We start from the raw sequence: 17,963 nt of genomic DNA on the forward strand, positions 1-17,963 counted from the left end.
ACTGCCTCAGAATTTGACCTTAACTGGAAACAGGGTCATTGCAAATGGAGTTAGAATGAGGTCACACTGGAGTAGGATGGGCATCTAATTCAACATGACTGGTATCTTTATAAAACAGAGAAATGTGGACACAGATATACAGAGATGCCATGTGAAGATGCAGGCAGGATCGGGATGAGGCCTCTAAATGCCAAAGAATGACAAAAATTGCCAGCAAGCCATCAGAAGCCAGGAAGAGGCACAGAACAGGTTCTTTCTCACTGCCCTCAGAAGGAACCACCACTGCCAACACCTTGCTTTCAGACTGCTAGCTTTCAGAGCTCTGAGACAATCAGTTTCTGTTATTGAAACCACTCAGTGTGCTGTACTTTGTCATAGCAGCTCTAGCAAATGAGTACACGGCCTTAACCGAGTGATCATATTTAACATCACCAGCAGTGCAACAAATGGACATTATGTTTTCCCCACAGAATGTGCCAAAAGGACACAACATCATTTCTGTGGGATTTTGCCAACAATGCATAACCTGAATTTCACAACGATGAAATGATAGATAAATCCACATTGAGGGACATTCTATAAGATAACGGGACAGTATCCTTCATAAGTGTATTGGTCATGAAAAACGAAGACTAAGGAATTGTTCTAGATGAAAGAAGAGAGAGGGGTGACTATAAATAGAATGCTGGTTCTAGGCTGGATACGAGACCAGAAATAAGTCATTTAGTGGAGCTATTGGAAAACTTTGAAGGAAGTCTCTAGATCAGCTGATACTATATATCAATATTAATTTCCTCATCTTGATAATTATACTATAGTTATATAAGATGTTAATATTTAGAGAATCTTGAAGGAGGGTGTACAGATATTCTTGTACTATTTTACACCTTTGTGACTAATAGTTTTCAAAGTAAAAGTAAGAACACTAAAACAAAATGAAACAAACAAACCCCAAAACAAAAAGTTATGCTTTAGATGCAAACCAACAGAGAAAAAGATTTTCCCTTTATCAATCTGCAAATTAAACCCTTACAATCCTGTGAGTGGATTAGAAGCAATTCTGCAAAATTATGTGTTACCCCCCATGGCCTTATGCAATACTATATCCAAGCCATCAGAGCCCAATAATTTGGAAATAAGATTCAAATATTAATTTCCTCTTTTATGTCATTTACAATTCTTTTTCCAAGACTACTTCTGTGATTTTTAAGTTGTTTTAAACTCGCTCAAAGATAAGAATCAACTCTTCTGATTGTCCAAAATTGCATTTAAACATGGTGAAATTGAAGGTATATCTCATTATCTTGGGAAGGACTTCACAACTTTCATAGCCACAGAAATGTTTATTGGCCTTTCAGATAATTAGGCAACCCTGGTGGTAGACAGAAAATGTTTTTTTTTTTTTTAATTTTTTTTATGTTTATTTATTTTTGAGACAGAAGGAGACAGAGCATGAACGGGGAGGGGCAGAGAGAGAGGGAGACACAGAATCGGAAGCAGGCTCCAGGCTCCGAGCCATCAGCCCAGAGCCCCACGCGGGGCTGGAACTCACGGACCGCGAGATCGTGACCTGAGCTGAAGTCAGACGCTCAACCGAGTGAGCCACCTAGGCGCCCCCAGAAAATGTTTTGATGTAGCCACATGATTTCTTTTTTTTTTTCTTGCTCATTTTTTTTTCCTCCCAAGATTTTATTTAAATTCAAGTTAGTTAACATATAGCGTAGCATTGGTTTCAGGAGTAGAATTTAGTGATTCATCACTTACATACAACACATCACAAGTGCCCTCCTTAATGCCCATCACCCACTAACTCATCCCCCTCTAGCAAGCCTCAGTTTGTTCTCTGTATTTAAGAGTCTCTTATGGTTTGCCTCCCTCTCTGTGTTTCTCTTTCTTTTCCTTTCCTTCCCTTACGTTCATCTGTGTTTCTTCAATTCCACATATGAGTGAAATCATGTGGTATCTGTCTTTCTCTGAGTGACTTATTCGCTTAGCACAATACACTCTAGTTCCATCTGTGTCATTGCAAATGGCAAAATTTCATTCTTTAATGGCTGAGAAATATTCCATTGTGTGGTGTATATATACCACATCTTCTTTATCCATTCATCAGTTGATGGACACTTGGCTATTGTTGATAGTGCTGCTATAAACATTGGGGTGCATGTACCTCTTCAAATCTGTACTTTGTATCCTTTGGATAAATGCCTAGTAGTGCAATTGCTGGGTCGCAGGGTAGTTCTATTTTTAAAAATTGTTTGTTTATTTATTTTGAGAGAGAGAGAGAGAGAGAGAGAGAGAGAGAAAATGAACACGAGTGGGGGAGGGGCAGGGAGAGAGAGAGAATCCCAAGTAAGCTCCATGCTGTCAGCGCCAAGCCTGCTGATGCAGGGCTTGATCTCATGAACCACGAGAGCATGACCTGATGCAAGATCAGGAGTTGGACACTTAATCAATTGAGCCACCCAGGCACCCCAGGGTAGTTCTATTTTTAACTTTTTGAGGATCCTTCATACCGTTAAAGCCACCACATGATTCCTTAACATAGCATGGTCTCTTCAGCAGCATTCCTGATGAAGAGAGTTTGAGTTTCTTTTCAGAGAGCAGCGACCCTTTTGGATGGAAAGGTTGATGGTACGTACAGTGTGAACACAAAATAAAGAAAGAATTTTCAGCCTTTTAAAAATGGTAAGTTTTAGTCTTTTATATAGGCTGGACTTCTCAGACCTTATTTTTGTTTTGTTTTTGTTTGTTTGTTTTTGTGGGGCCCAAGGGGGTGTATGGCAAGGTTTCAGAAATGTCTGGAACCATAAATGAAGCACATCTAACATACAGATAAATAATATCTCGCAGTGTGTTTGGGTATTTGGTGTTGTCTCAATGGCGGCTGGTAGACGGTCCCTACCATGTCACACAATTAACTTACAGTTAAGTTGCTGAGATGATGTCTGCAACTGAGAGCAAGAGAGAGGCTGTATCCCAAGACACTCAGGTGGATAGATTAGAGGAAACATGACTTGGGTTGAGTTCCCTAGAAAGGAAAATAATTACCATATCTGTGTGTTCATTCAGGTTGGGATGTCATTAATTTGCTGTAGGACTATGATACACATCTTTCTATTGGTGATATAAGTGGTCATGTTCTTGTGGTGGCCACATCCTAACATGACCCCCCCAGTGAGTCACACCTTTGTATAATATCCTCCACTGGAGTGTGGTTGGGTCCTGTGACTTGCTTCTAACCAACAGAATAGGGCAAAGGTGATGGGATGTCACTCTCTAGATTAGGTTACACTATATAAGACTTCCTCTTAGCAGATTAATAGACTTTCCTTACTGGCTTTGAACAAGTCAGCTGCCATGTGCTCGGGGCCTGTGGAAAGGATTTAGAGTGGCTTTTGGTGAATAGCCAGCAGTAACACAGGGACCTCACTCCTCTAGATGCAAAGAGATGAATTCTTCCAATCACCTGAGGAAGGCTGGGAGTGGATCTTTCCAGTAGAGCCCTGGATGAGAATATAGCCCCAGCTAACACCTCAATTTTGAGTAGTGAGATCCTGAAGTGGAGAGCCCAGCTAAGTATACCCAGATTCCTGACCCAAGGAAACCCAAGGGATATTACATGAAGGTTGCAAGCCATTAAATTTGTGGTAATTTATTATGCGTCAGTTGAAAACACACTCTCTCCCTGCCCGAATCCTTGTACTACCATGAAATATTTGACCTTACTCAAATAGATGGCCACTTATTTGTCATTCACAAGAGGCATGGAGCGGTTCCTGGTTGTTTTTTGTTTTGTCTTGTTTTTGCTAACAGATAGAAATGGTAGATATTATTGTAAATTTAAATGTAATCAATTATACACAAAAAATGGTACCTTCTCCAGCACTAAAGATCAGGCATTTAAGGAATGTTCACTGACATGAGAAAATGCCTGTGGCAAAAAAATCATACTGTTCACCATATACCCCATATGTTTTCCACATTTCTCACCCCCCTCCCAGGGGCCATGTGACTATTCCATGCCATTTACAGTAAACAGAAATAAGTTCACTTCCAGATTGAGGTACTGAAAAGGCTTTGTATGAGGTTAATTCTTTCTTCTCCTGTGATGACTACTGCTGTGGCCTCATGTTCCAGATGGCCCAGCTAATGATGCAGTGGCCCTCAGCCTCTATCCTGGAGACACTTTCGGAGAGGAGTGTCTGCTGTCCTGTATGGTGCATCTAGCTTGATAAAAAAAATGAAAGATTTGTTATCATAAATCACTGGGATTTGGGGGTTGCTTCTATAGCATAATCTAACTTATCCTTAGTAAGTCAAACACAGTTATAGTAAATTTAACATACATGATAAAACATTGTTTCATACAGAGAAAAACTAAAACAAATAAAAAGAGGATGGATATTTACTAAGAGGTCAATAGCGACTATTTCTAGTTGGTGAGCTGAATGGTGAGACTGCAAGCAATGGCTAATTTCTTTGTCTATGACAAGTTTTCCAAAATATTTGTGGTAAATACACTTGCATGGTGCATGTATAAACACACACATGTATTATTATCTAAAAAATAAAGGTTATTTTTTTTCAACTGGAATCCCCAATGAGATACCATAATGTTTGTTTACTTAAAGCTTTCTTTTTATATCTAAGTCTTCCTAAGTACTAAATTTTACCAATCACCAGGGTAACATGCTATCCCACACCAAGATACAAAGGAACAGTTTGATATTAGTGTTACCATGAAACTGTTCGTGTATATTTTCAAGGCCTTCAGAAATAAAAATAAAGACCTAGGTTTCACTGGGAAGGAATAATAAAGGAAAAGTGGGGGTATGATAAAATTATCTTACCTCCTGGAGCAAAACTGTAAGCCATTGCTTTCTTTTTCTTGTTCAAGACTCCAAAACACCAAAGGCTAATGAAATCTAAAAAAATAATGTAGCAACTACTTAGGGGTATAATTTCTGACAATTTTTAAAATTCTGAAGTCTTCAGATTTCACCACAAGTGGATAATGTCTGAAAGGCACCTTTTTAAATATTTGAAATAGCTAACTTTGGTTCATTCTAGATAGAGTTAATATTCCCATCCAAATTCTCTGCAATTAAAAGAACTTGATCACAGATGGAGGGAACCAAAGACAAGGAGCAATGGATTCTGACCTTTAGCAGCATCTCACTTGTCAATCTGTCACTTTTAACTAGCAGATATTTTTTTTGCCATTTCATGAGAGTAATCCCTGTTTTTAGCTTAAAATCAGAGAAATGCTAGGTAATACAGTATAAAACTTTTATAAAAAATAGACTATTTGATAGAACATTGTACCTAGCCAAACTATTTCTCACCCAAGGCAATGGAGCAGACAAGTCTGGGTCTTTTCTGAGGACTTCTCAACTGAATAAACCAAATGAGTTTTATCTTGAGACTGTGCTTTGGGACCTGTCTTCCTTTTGAATGCAACCACACACACACATTCAGTCACTCACTCACTTATACATTTTATGGGTAAGAATACCTAGAATTTAAGGGGTGCCTGGGTTGCTTAGTAGGTTGGGCATCCGACTTTGGCTCAGGTCATGATCTCACAGTTTGTGAGTTCAAGCCCCACGTTGGGCTCTGTGCTGACAGCTCAGAACCTGGAGCCTGCTTGGGATTCTCTGTCTCCCTCTCTCTTGCCCCCTCCACCCCTGTCCCCCACCGACTCATGCTCTGTTTCTCTCTCTTCAAAAATAAATAAACATTAAGAAAAAAAAAGCATACCTAGAATTTGAGAGAGCAGAATTTGAGAGCAGAAGGTCTTTGGCCTTCATTACTCTATAAGAAGTTTACCAGAAACTGGATTTATAGTCAATTGTGCTGGATTGAACCACATGTATAAAGAATGATTCAGATTATTTAGAGGTTCTTGCTGGTGTTTTCATTCTATGCTTCAAACATAGTTAACATTCCAATTCTAGAAAGATGACTTCTACTTCTGGCTCAACTACATTCTGATTTATGAAACGATCCATAAAGTATCACATATCACAGTACATTCTTTGATTCCACTGGCGTAGTTAGCAAGGGATCAAATGCCAAGCTGGCATTACCTCATAAGGAAAAAGATGTTTGCACACTATTTCTCATGGAATGAAGGAATCAAGCACTCTTGTATTCTTCCATTGCTATGGCCCTTCAACACTAATGCAAATGGAAAATTCTGGCTTTGTAAGTTAGCTGATGACTATTACAGCACTTGGGGTTTTTCGGGGGAGTGATTCTAAGTGTGTTTTCGTTGCTATCTGGTTGAGTGCTAGCTCTAATATAAACTCACTTGTATAAAAGACAGTTTTCCCAGCCTTCTTTTCTCTTCAACCTGGAGTTCTGACTTTATTATCTATGCTTTCATATGACTGATGAAAGAACCAAGTCATTTTCCTAATTGTTCAGTTTTTACTAGCAAATATCCAGTCTTGAACAGAGGAACTACGTGCAGAAATGGGATGAAAACAGATGTGTTCAGCAGAACTCAAATGAATTGCTTACTTATATCCTATATATATTTCTTAGTTAATGAGACCTACTGGCTGCTGGAAAGACAATTGATGAGAATTTGGACACAATAGATTGCTCTCCTCTGTTCAATATTTTAGTAGCTGAAGTGGAATGGAGAATGTGTTACAGGCAATTTTTTTCACTAATTGACCACTGATTTTATATTGTGCTTAAATAGAACCAATATAAAGACACAATTCTACTACATTCAAGTTAAAATAAATGTTATAAAACTTGATTCCAGCAGAGGTGAACAAACAGGGCATTTAAAGAGGTGGATAAATAGGGCATATCTACAGAGCCAGATCAAATATTTTAAGTGGTTTTGGTTTTTCTGTGAGAAAATGAATTTCTGTACTTTACCCCAGAGACCCCATTCCTTCCCTTTTTATCTGCATGGATTATATTTACATTGTTCACCTGCAAATGGATCTGTGGGCTCTGGAGATTCTGTCAATATCAATGTTCTATAGCATTGGAGGAGGGGGTGGGAGAGAATGAGAGAGAAAGAGCGAGTGACAGAGAGAGAGAGGGAGCTAGTGCAAGTGCAATGATTACTTCCACTACCGAGGGGTCTGTGGAAGGTCGGGTTTACTGTGTTCCTGGTATACTAATACCTAATGCGTAGAATCACTAGTGTTAGGCCATAGAGGACAAATTTGTTCTCTGATTGGCTTATCCTGCCCCACAACTAAGCAGCAAAATAGTGCCTTATAAATGAGATACTTTATTCAGTGGATGCCTCCACCGAAGGTTTATGAGCTCTGAGGTTTATGTATCCCTTTCACTAAAATCCCTGTTGCGCATTGTGAAAGAAGGCAGGATTGTTTCAGTAGCCGCCTAAGTCAGAGATTCTTCAAATTCACCTGCACCTTAGACCCACCTGGGACCCGTGCATATTAACCTAGAACCTCAGGGCACATGTCAAATGTAGGTATTTTGTCCATCTGTTCCAGCTATGTCTAATGAGAGGCAAGATTGAGAATCCTTGCACTTGAAAATGCTCATGGAAGGAAAATTGGGGAAAGAGCACTAGCAACGCAGGGTAACATGGCCTGACTCCAGTGCTCGGCTGTGCCTGGGCAGAGGAGACCTCCAGACACTGGGAGCAACAGGGGCACCTGGATGTCCAGGTTCCACAGAAGAAACAGGCAGTACTGTGGTCAGTAGGCTCCAGCATGGCTTTAGGGATGTTGGACGACAGTGCCCTTGATAGGACCAGCTGGGTTCCGGACTTCAGTGAGTAGCAGGAGCGGTGACCACGCTGAGATGGCTCACACAGCATCCAGCCATAGAGTTCTCTGTTACAGATGTGGCTGGGGAGATCCCACAGGGGAGGAACAAAGGGGAAAATGTCACATCTGTAACACATGTGAGATGTGCCCTGGAGATACCAAAAAATGACTTCAGGAAGAGCTACAGGGCTTGAAATAATGAGCAGGAACAAGAAACATAAATGCTGTTAGTTACAGCTAATACGATCATATTTTCCCCTGGGCTGAAGGGGCCTATTTATTGATACAGGGTAATATACTCAAATATAAGTTTTAAAGTAGTAAACAAACTTTGCTCAGTGACTCATTAGGCAGATAACAAAAGTTATTCAACACACCATGGTTTGGCACAGACAATACACCTGTGGTAATCCTGTTTGCCTGCTTGAAAAAAAAAAGGTGTTCATGTGGGTGTAAGAAGCTGCCTGCCTTAGTGGTTAAAGAGCATGGTCTGAAATTAATCTGAGTTCTGGCTCTTCAAGGAATTAGCGATGTAACAGTATTTCAATGTTTTCATCATTGAATTGTGGACATTAAATGAGATAACACAGTTTGGTGTTCAGTTAGTACCCGGTACATAGTAAATTTTCAATAAATAATTAGTTTTTTTCATATGCTTTAATATAATTCAGTGAACAAGACGGATTTAGAATCTTAATATTTGGATTTGGCTTGTTCTGCTTGGGTGTTGTCCTATTTTCCAAACATAGAGTATGAAATACACATGGTAAGTTGCAAGCTATTTTTTAGTGGTTATGATAATAAAGTGTGCATCTTTAACTTATCATGATACATTTTTGGCTAATATTACAGTGCTTTATAAACAATGTCAGAACTTGATACCAGTATGATTTCATTTTCTCCTCTCCCTGCCCTTTGTGATACTTTCAAAAGTAATAAACTTCACAACATATTGTTATTATATATATATTTTTAAATCAGAACATAGCCTTTTAAAAATATGAATATAAATTCTGACTATATATAGAAAATATGTATTAAAATATTATATATTTGTATTCTGAGTATATACATTGACTATGTATTAAAATTATTGCTATAGACATATTTTGCTTTGGTCTTACTGATTTTCTAAGATATTTTGATTGATATATTTCATAAATCTTGGAAAATTCTTGGCTATTCTCTGTTTTGATACTGTCCCAAAGATCTTGATATATATATATATTATATATATATATAATATATATATATATATATAAATGTTTATTTTTGAGAGAGAGAAAGAGGCAGAGAATGCAAGTGGGGGAGGGGCAAAGAGAGAGGAGACACAGAATCTGAAGCAGGTTCCAGGCTCTGAGCTGTCAGCACAGAGCCCGAGGAGGGACTCAAACCCACGAACTGTGAGATTATGATCTGAGCCGAAGTTGGATGCTTAACCAACTAAGCCACCCAGTCGCCACTTGATCCTTCTATTTTTTATTCCCTTTGGGGAGAGGGGGCAATTAGTTTGTGTAATTTCTGTTGACCTCTTTCCAAAGTCACTGAGGCTTTTTTTTCTGCTGTGTCCAATCTGATATGCCTTCAAATGAGTTTACTGATCAATGTGAAAATTATAACTTCATATCTAGCATTTTCATTTGTTTGTTTTTCAGAGTTTTCTTTCTCTGCTGGCATTCTTGGTCTGTTCTTTAATATGACATGCAGTGTAGAGAACATTTCTATCTCCCTATAACCCTCCTTATGGCCCATTGTAGGTGATCCTGTCTGTCCATTAGCACTGGGCCTGAGGCATCTACTGATTTGCTTTCTTTCACTGTAGCTTGTCTCTTCTATTTATCTTTCCACTTATTTAAGTCAATCACTTTTTAAAATACTTTGTAGTTCTTAGGGTATTCATCTTACATATCTTCTTAAAAATATGTTCCTAAAAAGTTTTGATGCTATCGTACCAAGAGATACACGAAAAGGTGTTCAACATCACTAATTGTCAGAGAAATGTGAATCAACACCACACTGAGATATGATCTCATACTTTTTAGGAGGGCTATTCTCAAAAAAATAGAAGGTAAGAAATATTGGTGGGACACAGAGAAACTGGAAACCTTTTACACTGCTAGTGGAGATGTAAAATGGTACAGTTGCTATGGAAAACAGTATGGAGTTTCCTCAAAAAAATTAAAAATAGAACTACCATATGATCCAACAATTCCATTTCTGGGTATATACTCAAAGAAATTGAAATTAGGATCTTGAAGAGACATCTGCACCCCCAAGTTCATGCAACACTATTAACAACGACCAAGTTATGAAATAATCCAAATGTCCATATACAGATGAATGGATAAAGGAAATGTAGTATATACATACAATAGAATATTTTCCAGCCTTCAAAAAGAAAGAAATCTTGTCATTTGGAACAATATAGATGAACCTGGAGAACATTAGGCTGAGTGAAATACTGTAGTTATAGAAGAACAAACAAGTTGCATGGTTTCTCTTATATAAGTCACCTGAAATAGTCAAACTTATATAAGCAGAGAATAGAGTCGTGGTTGCCAGGAGCTAGGGTGACTGAGAAATGGGAAGCTGTTCAATTGGTATAAAGTTTCATTGTGTACTGAGATATATGTTGAATAGCATTGTGACTGTACTCAACAATTTTGTTCACTTAAAAATTTGATAAAATGCTGATTCGAAGGGGCACATGCACCCCAATGTTTATAGCAGCACTATCAACAATAGCCAGATTATGGAAAGAGCCCAAATGTTCATCAACTGATGAATGGATAAAGAAGATGTGGTATATATCTATACAATGGAATATTACTCGGTGATGAAAAACAACAAAATCTTGCCAATTGCAACAACGTGGTTGGAACTAAGAATGTATTATGCTAAGTGAAATAAGTTAGTCAGAGAAAGACAGATATCATATGATTTCACTCACATGTGGAATTTGAGAAACTTGACAGATGAATATAGGGGAAGGGAAGGAAAAATAAGATAAAAACAGAGAGGGAAGCAAATCACAAAAAGAGACTCTCAAATACAGAGGACAAACTGAGGGCTGCTGGAAAGGATGTCAGTGGGGGGATGGGTTAAATGGTTGATGGACATTAAGGAGGGCATTTTGGGATGAGCACTGGGTGTCATATGTAAGAGATGAATTATTGGATTCTATTCCTGAAGCCAAGGCTACACTATATGTTAACTAACTTGAATTTAAATAAAAAAAAATTGATAAGGGTAGGTAGGTCTCACGTTTAGTGTTCTTACCACAAAAAAGAAGACAAGTAAACAAAAAAGGAGACACAAAGAAACTTTTGGAAGTGATGGATATATCTATTATCTTGATTGTGGTGATGGTTTTCAAGGGTGTGTGCATATATCTAATCTCATCAAATATGTATAGTTTTTGTATATCAATTATATTTTAATAATATATTTGAAATTTCATTTTCTTACTGTTTGTTACAAATATACACAATTACAACTAAATTTGTAAAAACATTTACCTTGCATCCTGTTATCTTGCTAAATTTAATTATAGTAACTTACAGGTATGTTAGGATTTTCTACATAAGTAATCATTAAATCTGTGTGATTGTTTTATTTTCTTCTCCCATCTTTGTGACTTTTTTCTTTTTCTTACATTATTACACTAGCAAGGATCTTCAGTGTCATAATAAATTAAAATAATGAGATGAATAGCCTTGCCTTGCTCCTAACCTAAGATAAAAAGCTGGAATTTCAGTACTGAGTGTGATGTTACCTATAGATTTTATTTTGTAGATATTTTTAACTGGTTGAGGAAATCCATGCTATTCCTAATTTGCTGACAACTTTTACCATAATTAACAGTGGAATTTATCATATGCTTTTACGACATCTATTAGATTGATTACATGGGTTTTCTTCTTTTTAATGACTACTTTTTTTTTTAATTTTTTTTAACGTTTATTTATTTTTGAGACAGAGAGAGACAGAGCATGAACGGGGGAGGGTCAGAGAGAGGGAGACACAGAATCTGAAACAGGCTCCAGGTTCTGAGCTGTCAGCACAGAGCCCGACGGGGGCTCGAACTCATGGACTGCTAGATCATGACCTGAGCCGAAGTCGGCCGCTCAACCAACTGAGCCACCCAGGCGCCCCATTGACTACTTTTTTTTAAGAGCAGTTTTATTTTTTTTTTTTTAATTTTTTTTTTTTTTCAACGTTTATTTATTTTTGGGACAGAGAGAGACAGAGCATGAACGGGGGAGGGGCAGAGAGAGAGGGAGACACAGAATCGGAAACAGGCTCCAGGCTCTGAGCCATCAGCCCAGAGCCTGACGCGGGGCTCGAACTCACAGACCGCGAGATCGTGACCTGGCTGAAGTCGGACGCTTAACCGACTGCGCCACCCAGGCGCCCCTTAAGAGCAGTTTTAAAATTGAGAGGAAGGTACAGAGATATCTCAAATACTCCCTACCCATCCCACCCCAACCCACATGTATAGCCTTTCCTATTATCAACATCCCCCACCACAGTGGTATATTTGTTGCAGTTGATGAATGTACATCATAATATTCATAGATAATGGTATTGTCATTCAGACAATATATATCAAGTCATTGGTATATGATATCTAAAATAAACTAAAAACCTTATACGAATCTAGATTAAATTCAAGAAGAAAATCACCATTAGTTACAAAATATTATCAACACATCTTTGTTCATTGAGAAAACATTTTATTAACCAGGAATGTTAGATAAAGGTTTAAATAAGAATCCATTTAAAAGATAGCGTTTTTTGGATATGTTATTGATTGAAACTTAGGTTGATTTAAAAAAATTATGTTTATTTATTTTTGAGAGAGAGAGAGACAGAATATGAGTGGAAACACACATTCAGAGACACAGAATCCGAAGCAGGCTCCAGGCTCTGAGCTGTCAGCACAGAGCCTGATGTGGGGCTTGAACCCACAGACTGGGAGATCATGACCTGAGCTGAAGTCAGAGGCTTAATCGACTGAGCCACCCAGGCACTCTTAGGTTGATTTCTTAACAAAGCTATATTATTGTAATTATAGTTATAGTCATTTCATTTAGAAAGAATAGGTTTAGTGTTTTATTTGTTATTGTAGTTTAAAACTTAAAATAATACCAATTAGTCCTTTAAATGTGAATAAAATGCCTCTTTTCAGAATGTTAATACTTTATTCCACAGAAAAAGATTGTTGTTTTTGTCCTTTCTAATACTCTGTGTGTGTGTGTTTAAATTTATCTCCAGCTGTCAACTTCTAAATCAGTATGATAAAGCATTCTGAGGGGAAATCATATTTTTGATAACTTATCAAGTCATAGATATTCCAAGGAACATTTTCTTATTTCCAAAAGTCAATGTTAGCAAAAGACAAATATTTATGTGTTTTAAACTTCAGCTTATTTGTTTGTCTCTCAGCTAAAAATGCAAGCAAGAAGAGAGAAATTGTTATCTCAGTGATGCAGGAGAGCAATGTAAGAAAGTAAGCTATAAAAATAATAAATATAAGTTGGAAAATAACATTAAGTTTTGACATCACAGAAATATACACAGAAATCCCAGGACAGCCTGATTTATAGTTTTGCTGTGTCTAAATGGTTATTGATAATAATCATGGAGGAAAAGTTTTCACTTCCCATATCTCAACTGTAGACTTTTGGTTTTATAATCCATCTAGTTCAGCTACCTCATTTAACAGATAAAATTATTGAAACTCAAAGATTAAGCAATTTACTCATGATTACATAATTGTTTAGAAATAGCTGGTCATGGGCTTCTGACTTCCAATTTCATTAAACTTGACTGTGTCTTACCTCTTTGATTCAAGTACATTTAATCTTGTTGTTTCTAAGTATTCTTTTAACTGTATTTGTTGTGCTTAGATATTTCTCATTTAAGAAACATATATTTTTTCACAGATCAAGCCCTCAGTTTTCTTAGGGACCTACCGTCCAGTGTTGGTTCATAGCATGGCCTATATAGTGAAACAAACCTGAGTTAGAATCAAGGCCCCACCACAGTACTGTTTTTGTGATTTAGGGAAATTATTTAACCTTTATAAACTTAAGTTTCCCCAAAGCTGTTAAGGCCAAAGTATTGCTTTTATTTATCAGGTAAAATAGAAAAACTACACGAGCTATTATTATATCACTCAATCGGTCTGTGTACTGTAAACCTTCGATAAATATGATTTCAGATATTACGGTGAAAAGACCAGAAAATCAAATAACTTACTTTTAGATAATGCCACTCAGTACTATTTGTTTTGTAAGTGTGTATATACTTGCAAAGTACATACTTTCAAGTGTGCTATAATAAAATTAAAAAACAAAGTAATATTTGTATCTTCCTTGAGGAGTGCCTTACTTACTGAACACAGCTCATGAAGATAGAATATAGGGATATGGAGCTGGGGTTCAACACATATTTGAGAAGTGTTAATTTGGGTCAGGTTCATGGAGGATGTAAACTGAAAGAAGAAGAGCACACATTTTGCCAACATAAAGGAAGAAGGACATTCTAAATAGTAATAACAGCAGGTGAATTAGCTCAAAACTTTGATTAGGGAAACCAGGTGTATAGTTTCTGACTATAGGATACGTCACCCAAAATAAGTTTTTGAATTTATTTATTCCTTATTTCCACTGTTTTAAGACAATAAAAACAAAGATCTCATAAAGCAACATAAAAATAAGAATAAAGTGATAAGAGAGTCAGAGGGAGAGGTTCTTGACCATATTTACTGCCAAGAGAAACTTTTTTTGAACAACTATTGCTGTCATGGGAAGCTTTGTCGTGTCTGGATCTTTCTCCAGCCCATTTATTGTGTTCTTAACTTCCTTATCCTCCATTGTTATTCCACTGCCAAATAAATTTTGAGTCAGTAATTGTTTCTTATCCATATTAACATGGTATTTGAACACAAAGAATACTAAACTAAGGTGGTCAAAATCAGATTGGGGTTTAAGACTATTATATTGCTTATGTGATAATTTACTTTAAAATACTCCATTTGAATTATATGATGCTAGTGGCTAGGTATTTTACCTTTAATATATAACCTTGTATATATTGTAGTATACACACTACAGTAGGATAATAGCATTTGGAAGATCTTAGCTAGAATATCTTACTCCAATTTTGTTTTCATATATTCTTTAAATATTACAACAATCTACTCTAAAAGATTCACTAATTAGTTTGAAGAATGTTAAAAATTTAATTGGTGAAATGAGTGAAGTTCAAGATATAAGACTGGCTAAAACAGTGGTATAGGCACTATTCCCTTCCATGATCCAAGTACAAGATCATTAAGCCTGGCTGCCTAGCACTTATACAGTGTAGTGTTGCAGACCTTAGAGATTTATTTAGTAGTGTGTATCCTGCATGTTGCCTGTTGCTTGTCCCCAAAATGTTGGATGACCTATCAGGATATTTTTTATACATAAAATTATAAGATATATCTGTCTTTATCTGTCTGTCTGTCTATCTTAGAATGAGGATCTCCTGCATCCTGTGGTGGGCTTGTTAGAGTGAATCTGGATGGGAATTTCTTAGTGGCTGAGCATAAAAAACAGGTTGCGTGGCTTTTTTTTTTGTATCTTGCTAATAAATGTTCATAAGTTTGTCATTTGCTTTTACTATAATGTAACAGAGAGATTATTGGAGAAGGAGGTGCCTAAATTTTTCTTTCTTCTAAGCACCAGAGGTCACTGATATTTATCCTAAAGAACTTGGTATTACTAACTGCCAAATGAGCTTGGTAAGTGCACAGCGCAAAATCTTTGAAAAAGTATAAGAATACATTCCATATTTTCCCCTAGAACCTGAATGTCTAGCTGCCTGTTGATGACCTGACTTTTTATGCCTTCTCCCCATGATCATTCATAACATGTGAGGTCAACTATAAAAAGAACTATATCACATACTTCTTTTAAAGCATATTTTAATAGAAAACAAACTATGGACCTGAAGTAGAATTGTAACTTTTTTAGTACAGATATACGAAGATCTATTGAAAGAAATGAAGGACATCAAGCTGTTGGACTTCGAAATTTTTGAGATTTTATTGGCCAGTAGGATGAGACCAGGAAAAGATAGAAGTCATGACACAAAAGAACAAAGATGATCACTTTGAACAACAGAGTTTTTCTAAGTCCCTGCTGTATAGAGAAACACTGGCAGAGAGGTAGAAGATCTAAAATAGAACTTCGTGCCTTTAAGGGGTGACAACAACAGGAATGTAAGTAGAAGACAATGAGGAAGTCTTAGATGAGAAATCACTGTGTGGTAAGTCTTAGAACAAGACTTAAACAGAGTGTTTTCTTTCCCTTTTCTTCGTTTAATTAAGGAGTTTCATCTCCTCTACAGAAAAGAGATGGCGTTAAGAAACTTATTTGGAATTGGGGTATTAAGAAGTATAAGGACTGACTGAAATGACTGTAAATGGGGCAAGGATCTCTCCAAAAAGATCCCTTCTACCTTTGGTTCCTATTGTCTGTTTTGAGAGCACTCTGGCTTTTGGTTCTTTTATTTCTGATCAGTATTTCTTGGACCCAAAGTGCACTCAACACCCAAATATAATTTTAATATCAATGAATGGAAGCCAGAATAAAACTGGCTAGTACCCAACTGCTTTATCTACTTCCAAGAAATCATTCTTTTAGGAAAGAGGAAGTGAGACTTTTTAAAATTAAAAACTGGGGTGAAGAATTATTCTTTTCACTTTTGGTTGAACGAGCTCTGACCTTTATAGTGTATTATTCAAAGATCTGGGATTTTAATAGCACACCCCTCTAGCTATGTTTCTTAGCTCTTTAATGAAAGCTAAAAATGCCCTTCTTTCTTCTCCTTTTTCCATATAAAAAGATGTATTTTTTAGTTGCTGAAGATCTGAAATCCTATAAGATCTACTTTCCCAGTTTAAACCTTATCTAAGACATTTAACACTTTACATTTTAAAACACGTATATCAAATGAGATAAGATTAAGGCAAGAATCTAAAAGGGGAGAATCTGTAATGTGACTCCTAGATTAGTCTAGGATACCCCATGGTACAAATTTAAAATATCTTCTGATATCTCTGGTACTTTTCACGTCTAAATCATTGATAAGATAAGTATTACTTGAATATGAATTATGTGCTCCTTTCTCTTCTATATAATTAAATAATAGGAAGTGAAGGATCAGAAACGGTCTATGCATTCTCAGCCGCTTCTGACCTGTTGGAGTTTATTCTCCTGTATTGCTCATATGCAGAGACCTTGCATACATAGTCCAATATTCCCCAAGTATTATAGTATTCTGGGGCCTCCCTTTGCTTTAATGTCCTAATGAAAGAGTTCACACTCTGTGTCATGTAAAAATGGAAAGCAGAATCCTTTGTTTATATTTTTCAAGATTCTACCTGGTGATTTTCTATCACTTCTTGCCTTGAATTTCTCTTCCTTACTCAGTTGATTCCTATCTGTCAAGATACCTTCCTAGGCTGCTGTCCCATTTTATTTTGTTCTTCAAGTGTCCTCTTCACCTTCGTTACTTATAGTACCACTAACACGAGGCTCTCGTGTAATAGTCTTTTGCTGGAGATTAGTAGATAATAGGAAGACTTAAGCAAAGCACAGAAACAAATGAAAACAATATCAAATATCTTGAATTTCACCATTCAGTTCCTTTTCAGAAAATTGGTTTCCTTTTTTTGCCCTGGCTGCTACCCTGGTTACTGGACTCCTTTACTGAGTTTCTTTCTTTCTCTCTTTTCTCACTCTGTCAATTTTTCTCACACGTTTTCCTCTTCAAATCCCAAAGCAACCAAAACTTCTATCTTGAGCGCCTCATCAGTCACTTTACAAGTCTGTTTTATCCAAATCAAGAAATTCAATTCCTTTTTAAAATTTATTCTCTTATGTCCATATTTGTTCTGGGCTTTCACTTTCACACAAAATGACCCCAAGCAGATCTTTCCAAACTAAAAGCAGTATTTACTGAAATGAGGAAATCAGTTTGAAGATGGGTTACATTTTAAATGGTGCCATTTTGTTTTGCCTACATATATACACGATTGTAAATTACAAACAGTTTATATATACTGTTTACTGAATTCTTAAGAGAACACTGTGGATAAGTATAATACTTCCGCTGGAGATTGTACACAGGCATTCC

This window comes from Lynx canadensis, chromosome C1, assembly GCF_007474595.2.
Source record: "Lynx canadensis isolate LIC74 chromosome C1, mLynCan4.pri.v2, whole genome shotgun sequence".
In the NCBI taxonomy this organism is placed as follows: Eukaryota; Metazoa; Chordata; class Mammalia; order Carnivora; family Felidae; genus Lynx; species Lynx canadensis.